Source organism: Rhinopithecus bieti, unplaced genomic scaffold, assembly GCF_001698545.2.
Source record: "Rhinopithecus bieti isolate Rb0 unplaced genomic scaffold, ASM169854v2 scaffold_32008, whole genome shotgun sequence".
NCBI lineage: Eukaryota > Metazoa > Chordata > Mammalia > Primates > Cercopithecidae > Rhinopithecus > Rhinopithecus bieti.
This window is the reverse complement of record NW_016814433.1, coordinates 2,486,105-2,495,159: the sequence shown is the minus strand read 5'-3', so window position 1 is coordinate 2,495,159 and position 9,055 is coordinate 2,486,105. Positions and strand designations below refer to the sequence as shown.

At 47.9% G+C, this 9,055-nt stretch overlaps 1 pseudogene; it reads left to right on the top strand.

The window, feature by feature from the left end:
* The window catches only part of LOC108514283 (peptidyl-prolyl cis-trans isomerase FKBP3-like), a 14,231-nt pseudogene extending 8,411 nt beyond the window's left edge, over window positions 1-5,820 (top strand).
* Window positions 5,821-9,055: the final 3,235 nt, after the last annotated feature.

Sequence of the window (9,055 nt, the reverse complement as noted above, 5' to 3'; positions counted from 1 at the left end):
TTTTTTTGAGACGGAGTCTCACTGTGTCGCCCAGGCTGGAGTGCAGTGGCGTGATCTCAGTTCACTGCAAGCTCCGCCTCCCGTGTTCACACCGTTCTCCTGCCTCAGTCTCCCAAGTAGCTGGGACTACAGGCGCCCGCCACCATGCCCAGCTAATCTTTTGTATTTTTAATAGAGACGGGGTTTCACCGTGTTAGTCAGAATGGTCTTGATCTCCTGACCTCATGATCCACCCGCCTCAGCCTCCCAAAGTGCTGGGATTACAGGCGTGAGCCACCGTACCCGACCAGCTCTCCAGTTTTATACATTGACCATGATGAACTGAGACTAGGAATGGAGTAATTCTGTTCCGGAAGCTCACAAGGAACAGAATGAGGCGAGACTGGCTTGGACGTCTGTAGAAAAACTGTGTAGATGGCAGTTGCAAAAACCATAAAGCCATTGTTCCCATACATCAACAAAACTGTTTGTTGAGCTACCATCCTCAGTGGGTTCTGTTGCTCTATCAGTGGGACGTGAGTGAATAGGAAGTGACTTCATTTGCCATTATACTCTCCTGCCCTCTGACCACTCACATTAACCCAGAGATCTTTACCAGTTCACAACATCCAATCAGAGCCAATACTGAGGCAGAGGCAGGTCTCTACTTCTCGACGTAAGGAACTGGAATCACCCGTTTCTTGCCTTTGCTGTCCTCTGTGTTGCATGACTGCTCTTCAGGCTTTTATAGATTCTCAGGATATCCCCCTTCTTAAAGGGAAAATCTTCTCCGTCACTCTCATTAAAGGCAAAGAGGGATTGAGTCATACGTACTCTGCCTCCTCCTGCCTGAGAATCAGCCCCGTTTCCTTGCTGAACCTAGAAGCTGGTTCTGTCAACACTGTGGGATCCACACTGTGCAGGAAGACCAGTTAGAATGGAGCTGTAGTCATCGAGGCTGGGGAAGAGAGAGACACATTCATTCGTTGCTGCTACACCGAGGCCTGTGCCAGATATGGTAGAATGCCAGGTTCTTCACACACAGTGTAGGTGTTTCTTCTTGCTCCTTGGGCGGTATATGTTTAGTGGGGGAGGGAGGAATTGGTGGTAAAAATCAGAACAAATCATATCACTAGTAATAAACAGAAAAATCTCAACAGAGTCCCAAGAAGAGTCCCCTTCAGAATAATCTTTGGTTTTACAACCTCCCCAAGTCCCTTCAGGCACCAACAGGTAGTTCTAGATGGTTTAGTCAACACTCTTGGGCAGGGCGCGGTGGTTCATGCCTGTAATCCCAGCACCTTGGGAGGTCAAGGAGGGTGGATCACCTGAGGTCAGGAGTTCGAGACTCCTGTACACTTTTTCATATCCCTAGCATTTCTGTAAGGACGGGGAATGCTTTCAGCCCTGAGCCCTGCAACCTACGTACTCAGGGAATAAATATCTCCCCTCAAGAACAACAGGGAAATAAACCCAGAAACCACACGCCATGCAAGAACAGCGGGGCTTTATGAGTCGTGGAGCTCAGGTCTCAGCCCACCCTGCTACTCACTGTGTTCAGCACTCACTGGCCACTGTCCTGAAACATCAACTACTGGGGCTGTGGCATCAACTTCCTATCTCCCAGATCCCTGGGCCCAGGGAAGGGGAAGCTGATGACCCATAAATCAGGGTGCTCGCTGGGCACAGTGGCTCACGCCTGTAATCCCAGCACTTTGGGAGGCCAAGGCAGGTGGATCACCTGAGCTCAGGAGTTCACGACCAGCTTGGGCAACACGGGGAAACCCCGTCTCTACTAAAATACAAAAAATTAGCCAGGCATGGCGGCATGTGCCTGTAATCCCAGCTACTCGGGAGGCTCAGGCAGGAGAATCTCTTGAACCCGGGAGGCGGAGGTTGCAGTGAATGAAGATTGCGCCACTGCACTCCAGCCCGAGTGACAGAAGGAGACTCCATCTCAAAAAAATAAATAAAATATAACGGTGCTCTTTCTATGCACCCAGTTGATGAGATGCCTGAGGCCCCGTCTCACCTCTCTGTAGGCCTGTGCAGGTGTGACTTCCCTCCAGGTGAGACCCTGACACCCTCCCGCACAAATGCATTTTAAACCAGAATCGGTCTCATTGCAAGGGACTCCTGACTGTGAACAGAGGAGAGAAGGATAGGATGAAAGCTTGAGATGGAGGTAGATAAAGCTGGGTACAGCTCTTTGAATGGGATAGAGGGAAGAAACCCTAAGGAAGAGAGGCTGCCCAGCATTTAAAATGTTTGGACAGTAGAGGAGAGGCAGGAGAAGGCTCTGCAGAGGAAATGGCATGGAGACGTGGACAGGGGCAAAGGAGATTCATGGCCAGCAAGAGGTACAGAAAGGAGCACACTGGGAGGGACAAGATCCACCCTGTGCAAGGACAGGAAGAGGTTTGTGTGGCATCCACTGCAGCCAGTCGCAGCCTCTTCGGTGTCTGGGTCCTCCTATGGCTTTGGGACTTTCTCAGGGCTTAGACCCCACGCAACTCCTCCCAGTGTTCACAAAGGCATTTCTGCCTTGGGCCAAGAAAACAGGCACCATTTGCTTTCTTGGCCCCCAAAACTCTGCCTTGCATATGTGAGATCCTCCAAGATGTGTAATTTACATCCCTGCAGAAAACCTGTTATCTGACTTCCTGTCCCCTCCCGCCTTGGCTTCTGGTCCTGGTTGACATTCCCTGGGGAAGTAGCGACTCTGGCCAGGCAGGGCTGCTGCAGCCCTAAGGGCTGATGTGGGCGTTGTTATCATGTCCACTAAGAGCCTGCGTCCTTCAGGTCAGATGCCCAGGTCTCAGGTTGGGGCTGGGAAGGCAGACAAAGGGGCCCAAAAACCTCAGGTAGCTGAGAAGTTGGTATAGCAGCAGGGAGATGACAAATATCACCCTGTGGCCTCTTCTGGTCTGACTGCCCCTCACAAATCCAGACAGGGGCACAGTGACTTAGAGTAGAATTGGCTGGCGTAGAGATGAAGGGGTGGCTACCTGTGGCCAAAAAATGGGATAAAATGAAATGGATGGGAACCTACATTTGTAGGATGCCTGCCCTGTGCCTGGAGTGGTGCTGGGTCCTTTCCAAGCTTTAATTCACTGAAATCTCACCAACCATCCTTTGAAGCATTGCCCCCTTTTTATAGATGCCTGGAAATGGTGGGAGTTGGAACTCAGGAACTGTGCTTTTAATAACTTACCAGGTCTGGCCTGGCGCGGTGGCTCACGCCTGTAATCCCAGCACTTTGGGAGGCCGAGGTGGGCGGATCACGAGGTGAGGAGTTCAAGACCAGCCTGGCCAATATGGTGAAACCCCGTGTCTACTAAAAATACAAAAATTAGCCGGGCGTGGTGGCTGGCATCTGTAATTCCAGCTACTCTGGAGGCTGAGGGAGGAGAATTGCTTGAACCTGGGAGGTGGAGGTTGCAGTGAGCCGAGATGGCGCCACTGTACTCCAGCCTGGGCAACAGACGAGACTCCATCTCAGAAAAAAAAAGTCACCAGGTCTAATTGGAATCCCATTCCTGTTCTAATAATCCATTCTAGTTGGGCTTACACAGTTTTTTCTTTTTCTTTTCTTTTCTTTTCTTTTTTTTTTTTTTTGAGACGGAGTCTCACTCAGTCGCCCAGGCTGGAGTGCAGTGGCACGATCTCGGCTCACTGCAAGCTCCACCTCCTGGGTTCACGCCATTCTCCTGCCTCAGCCTCCCAAGTAGCTGGGACTACAGGCGCCCGCCACCATGTCTGGCTAATTTTTTGCATTTTTAGTAGAGACAGGGTTTCACTGTGTTAGCCAGGATGGTCTCGATCTCCTGACCTTGTGATCTGCCTGCTTTGGCCTCCCAAAGTGCTAGAATTACAGGTGTGAGCCACTGCGCCTGGCCGGGCTTACACAGTTTTAGGATATTTTTGGCCCTCTTGCATCTGAAGCCTTCCCTTTCAGAAATTTTCCACCTTATTATTAATTTTTTTTTTTTGAGATGGAGTCTCACTCTGTCATCCAGGCTGGAGTGCAGTGGTACCATCTTAGCTCATTGCAACCTCGGCCTCCCTGGTTCAAGCGATTCTCCCACCTCAGTCTTCCCAAGTAGCTGGGATTACAGGTGCATGCCACCACATCCGGATAATTTTTATATTTTTAGTAGAGACGGGGTTTTGCCATGTTGGCCAGGCTGGTCTCAAACTCCTGACCTCAGGTGATCCACCTGCCTTGGCCTCCCAAAGTGCTGGGATTACAGGTGTGAGCCACTGTGCCTGGGCCCACCTTATTATTTTTGAAGGGAGGCAGAATCCATCTGCCTATAGACACTGAGAGCACCAGGTTCTCACTCTTCCTGCCACCCTTTCCAGCTAGGATGAGAGCATGTGGCCTAGGTTCTGGTGGTCAGGATCACTGGATTTGGATTTGAGGATGCAGAAGCAGAGAAAATTTCTGAGGCACAGCAGAGGTTTCCAGGCCCAGTGGTCACAGACGGCTGCCAGCAGCGACATCTAGTGTCCTGTGGTGACAACAGTGGCTTTAGCAACCCATTTAGGCTTGTGGCCGTCTGTGCTCCTGCCAATCTTGGCTCTGTAGGTTTCTTGGTGATTTTGTGAACTATGCAGTATCCTGTGATAAATCATTTCTTTCTGTAAGTAAGTCAGAGTTAGTGCCCATGGCTTACAACTCACAACTTTGATATAGATGTTGGCCAAAGTCCCAGACTGGTTTTTTTTTTTTTTTTTTTTTTGAGACGGAGTCTCACTCTGTCGCCCAGGCTGGAGTGCAGTGGTGTGATCTCGGCTCACTGCAAGCTCTGCCTCCCAGGTTCACGCTGTTCTCCTGGCTCAGCCTCCCCAGCAGCTCGGACTGCAGGCACCCACCACCACGCCCGGCTAACTTTTTTTGTATTTTTAGTAGAGACGGAGTTTCACCGTGTTAGCCAGGATGGTCTCAATCTCCTGACCTCATGATCCACCCGCCTCGTCCTCCCAAAGTGCTGGGATTATAGGCGTGAGCCGCTGCGCCTGGCCTAGACTTTTAATAGAATATGCCAGGTAAGACACATTTAGGCCGGGTGCGGTGGCTCATGCCTGTAATCCCAGCACTTTGGGAGGCTGAGGTGGGAGGACCACCTGAGGTCAGGAGATTGAGACCAGCCTGGCCAACATGGTGAAACCCTATCTCTACTAAAAATACAAAAATTAGCCGGGCGTGGTGCACAGTGAGCAGCTGCACAAGAAGGACATTATCAAGTTTCTTCAGGAACACGGTTCAGATTCGTTTCTTGCAGAACATAAATTGTTAGGAAACATTAAACATGTGGCCGAGACAGCTAACAAGGACCACTTGGTTACAGCCTATAACCATCTTTTTGAAACTAAGCGTTTCAAGGGTACTGAAAGTATAAGTAAAGTGAGCAAGTAAAAAATGTGAAGCTTAATGAAGAAAAACCCAAAGAAACCAAGTCTGAAGAGACTCTGGATAAGGGTCCACCAAAATATACTAAATCTGTTCTGAAAAAGGGAGATAAAACCAACTTTCCCAAAAGGGGAGATGTTGTTCATTGCTGGTATACAGGAACACTACAAGATGGGACTGTTTTTGATACTAATATTCAAACAAGTGCAAAGAAGAAGAAAAATGCCAAGCCTTTAAGTTTTAAGGTCTGAGTAGGCAAAGTTGTCAGAGGATGGGGTGAAGCCCTCTTGACTATGAGTAAAGGAGAAAAGGCTCAACTGGAGATTGAACTAGAATGGGCTTATGGAAAGAAAGGGCAGCCTGATGCCAAAATTCCACCAAATGCAAAACTCATTTTTGAAGTGGAATTAGTGGACATTGATTGAAATAGTTCAGCTCTAAGGATATTAGCAACTATGATAAAACTTGGCCTTGAAGAAACTTACATAATAGAACTTGTTACTATTGTAAAGGAAGAGTCAACTGGAAAATTCAAGGAGTTAATAAAATTTGTTTACTTGATCACAGCTTTTGAGAGATGGAATCCCTTAGGAATCCCTGAAGTCTAAAATACTTTCCTACAGCTGTGTCAAATACTGGTCAAGGAGAACTTTTTCCTTTTACCTCATGTTGTAAACTAAGTGGCTCAATAAAATTTATCCACTGTCAAAAAAAAAAAAAAAAAAAAATAGGCCCGGCGCGGTGGCTCACGCCTGTAATCCCAGCACTTTAGGAGGCCGAGGCGGGCAGATCATGAGGTCAGGAGATCGAGACCATCCTGGCTAACACGGTGAAACCCTGTCTCTACTAAAAATACCAAAAATTAGCCGGGCGTGGTTGTGGGCGCCTGTAGTCCCAGCTACTTGGGAGACTGAGGGAGGAGAATGGCGTGAACCCGGGAGGTGGAGGTTGTAGTGAGCCGAGATCGCGCCACTGTACTCGGCGACAGAGTGAGACTCTGTCTTAAAAGAAAGAAAAGTAGAATGAAAATTCTGCATGAATTTTTAACATAAAACAAGATATTTCCAAGAAATTTCCCACATGCAAAAGGCAAACTCTCCTTGCCCCTCTGATTGTGGCATGACTCGTCTCTCCTCTGTATTCAGTTTCCATTATTAGTGAGTGCTACTTCAGTGGACATTTTGGAGTCGTATCAGCCTCTGGAGGAATATCTGACTTCCTTAGCCTGGACTTCAAGGCCTTTCAGACGGGACCCACTGCCCAGCAGCGTAATCCTACATTATCCTCCTACACATGCTCGGTTCTCCACACAGCGGCTATTTATAGCTCCCCAAACAATAAACAAGGTGCCGAGCTGGTTCATGCCTTTGTAATTTTCCACAAGCTGCTCCCTTTGCCTGGAATGCCCCTGCCCACAGATCCATCTGGCAAACTCCTACTCATCCTTCAAGACCCAGCACAAGGGGCTTCTCTTCCGTGAAGCCTCCCAGCTTTCCTAAGAGGAATGAGTCAGTTTTTCCCATGCACCACACTACAGTGTATGTGTCCCTGTCCTCGTGCTGAGAATTCTTTTCTTCATGCGATGATCCTCCGATTTGATTGTGGGACTGGGAGGGGAGAGACTGTATCTTATTCGCATTTGTATCCCAAACGCTAAGCATGGCACCTGGCACATGGTAGCTGTCTATAAATATTTTGTATGAAGGACTGAATGACTAAAACTTATTTTGACTTTCTTCTCTTTTGTTTTTATTTATTTATTATTCTTATTTATTAATTTTATTATTTTTATTTTTTATTTTTGAGACGGAGTTTCACTCTTGTTGCCCAGGCTGGAGTGCAATGGCGCAATCTCGGCTCACGGCAACCTCTGCCTCCCGGGTTCAAGCGATTCTCCTGCCTCAGCCTCCCGAGTAGCTGGGATTACAGGCATGCGTACCACGCCTGGCTAATTTTGGATTTTTAGTAGAGAAGGGGTTTCTCCATGTTGGTCAGGCTGGTCTTGAACTCCTGACCTCAGGTAATCCACCTGCCTTGGCCTCCCAAAGTACTGGGATTACAGGTGTGAGACATCGCACCTGGCCTTATTTTATTTTTTTGAGATGGATTCTTGCTCTTGTTGCCCAGGCTGGAGTGCAGTGGCACGATCTCGGCTCACTGCAACCTCCCCTCCTGGGTTCAAGTGATTCTCCTGCCTCAGCCTCCCAAGTAGCTGGGATTATAGGCGTGCGCCACCACATCCGGCTAATTTTTATGTTTTTAGTATAGACAGAGTTTCACCATGTTGGTTGGCCAGGCTGGTTTCAAACTCCTTACCTCAGGTAATCCCTTTGCCTGGGCCTCCCAAAGTGTTGGGATTATGGGTGTGAGCCACTGCACCCGGCCTTCTCTTTTGTTTTTAGAGTTAAGACAGGGAGACCAGCATTTTCGCACAAACTTTGGAAAATACTAAGGGAAAAGAAAGGAAAAAAGAAAGAAGAAAAGCAGAAATTTCCACTGAATCTCTTTATAGCCATTCACATTTTATAACCCATGTGGCTCTGCTGAGAACTTACCAGGGCAATGTGGTGCCTTGATCTTGAGGCATTAGCAGAAGTAGCCAGGTGGGGAAGAGCTGCCGTGCTGTTGGGACCAGCCAGGTTCCTCAACTCACAGTAATAGTGGCAATGGAGGCCGGGTGCAGTGGCTCACACCTGTAATCCCAGCACTTTGGGAGGCCAAGGTGGGTGGATTACTTAAGGTCAGGAGATCAAAACCAGCCTGGCAAACATGGTGAAGCCCCGTCTCTACTAAAAATACACAAAAGTTAGCTGAATGTGGTGGTGGGCACCTGTAATCTCAGCTACTTGAGAGGCTGAGGCTGGAGAATCACTTGAACCTGGGAGGCAGAGGTTGCAGTGAGCCTAGATTATGCCACTGCACTCCAGCCTGGGCAACAGAGCGAGACTCTGTCTAAAAAAAAAAAAAAAAAAAAAAAAAGAGGGGGGGGGCAGTGGCTCATGCCTGTAATCCCAGCACTTTGGAAGGCTGAGGCGGGCAGATCACCAGGTCAGGAGATTGAGACCATCCTGGCTAACACGGTGAAACCCTGTCTCTACTAAAAAAATACAAAAAATTAGCTGAGTGTGGTGGTGGGCACCTGTAGTCCCAGCTACTTGGGAGACTGAGGCAGGAGAATGGCATGAACCCGAGAGGCAGAGCTTGCAGTGAGCAGAAATCAAGCCACTGCACTCCAGCTTGGGTGACAGAGCAAGACTCCGTCTCGAAAAAAAAAAAAGAGCAGCAATGAGCTCTAACACATGTCATATTTGGGCACCATTCTACGTTCTTTACTTATATATGTATTCACAGTGACTCATTTAATTCTTATAACAACCCATCAGGTAGCTACTGTTATCCCTATTGTAGAGATGAGGAAACTGAGGCACAGAGAGGTTGAGTCACACTTGCTCATAATCATATAGTTACTAAGTGGTAGAATGTGGGCGAAAGATTACCTAGGTGCTGAGGCAAGAGACTGGAGGCACAAACTGTTTCAGTATAATAAAGAAAATAGAATAAAGACAGTCATAATACAAATTAGATATAGAGATGATCATGGACAATTATCAATCATTATTATAAACATTATTAATCATTAGCTTTTAATATTACTCTTTG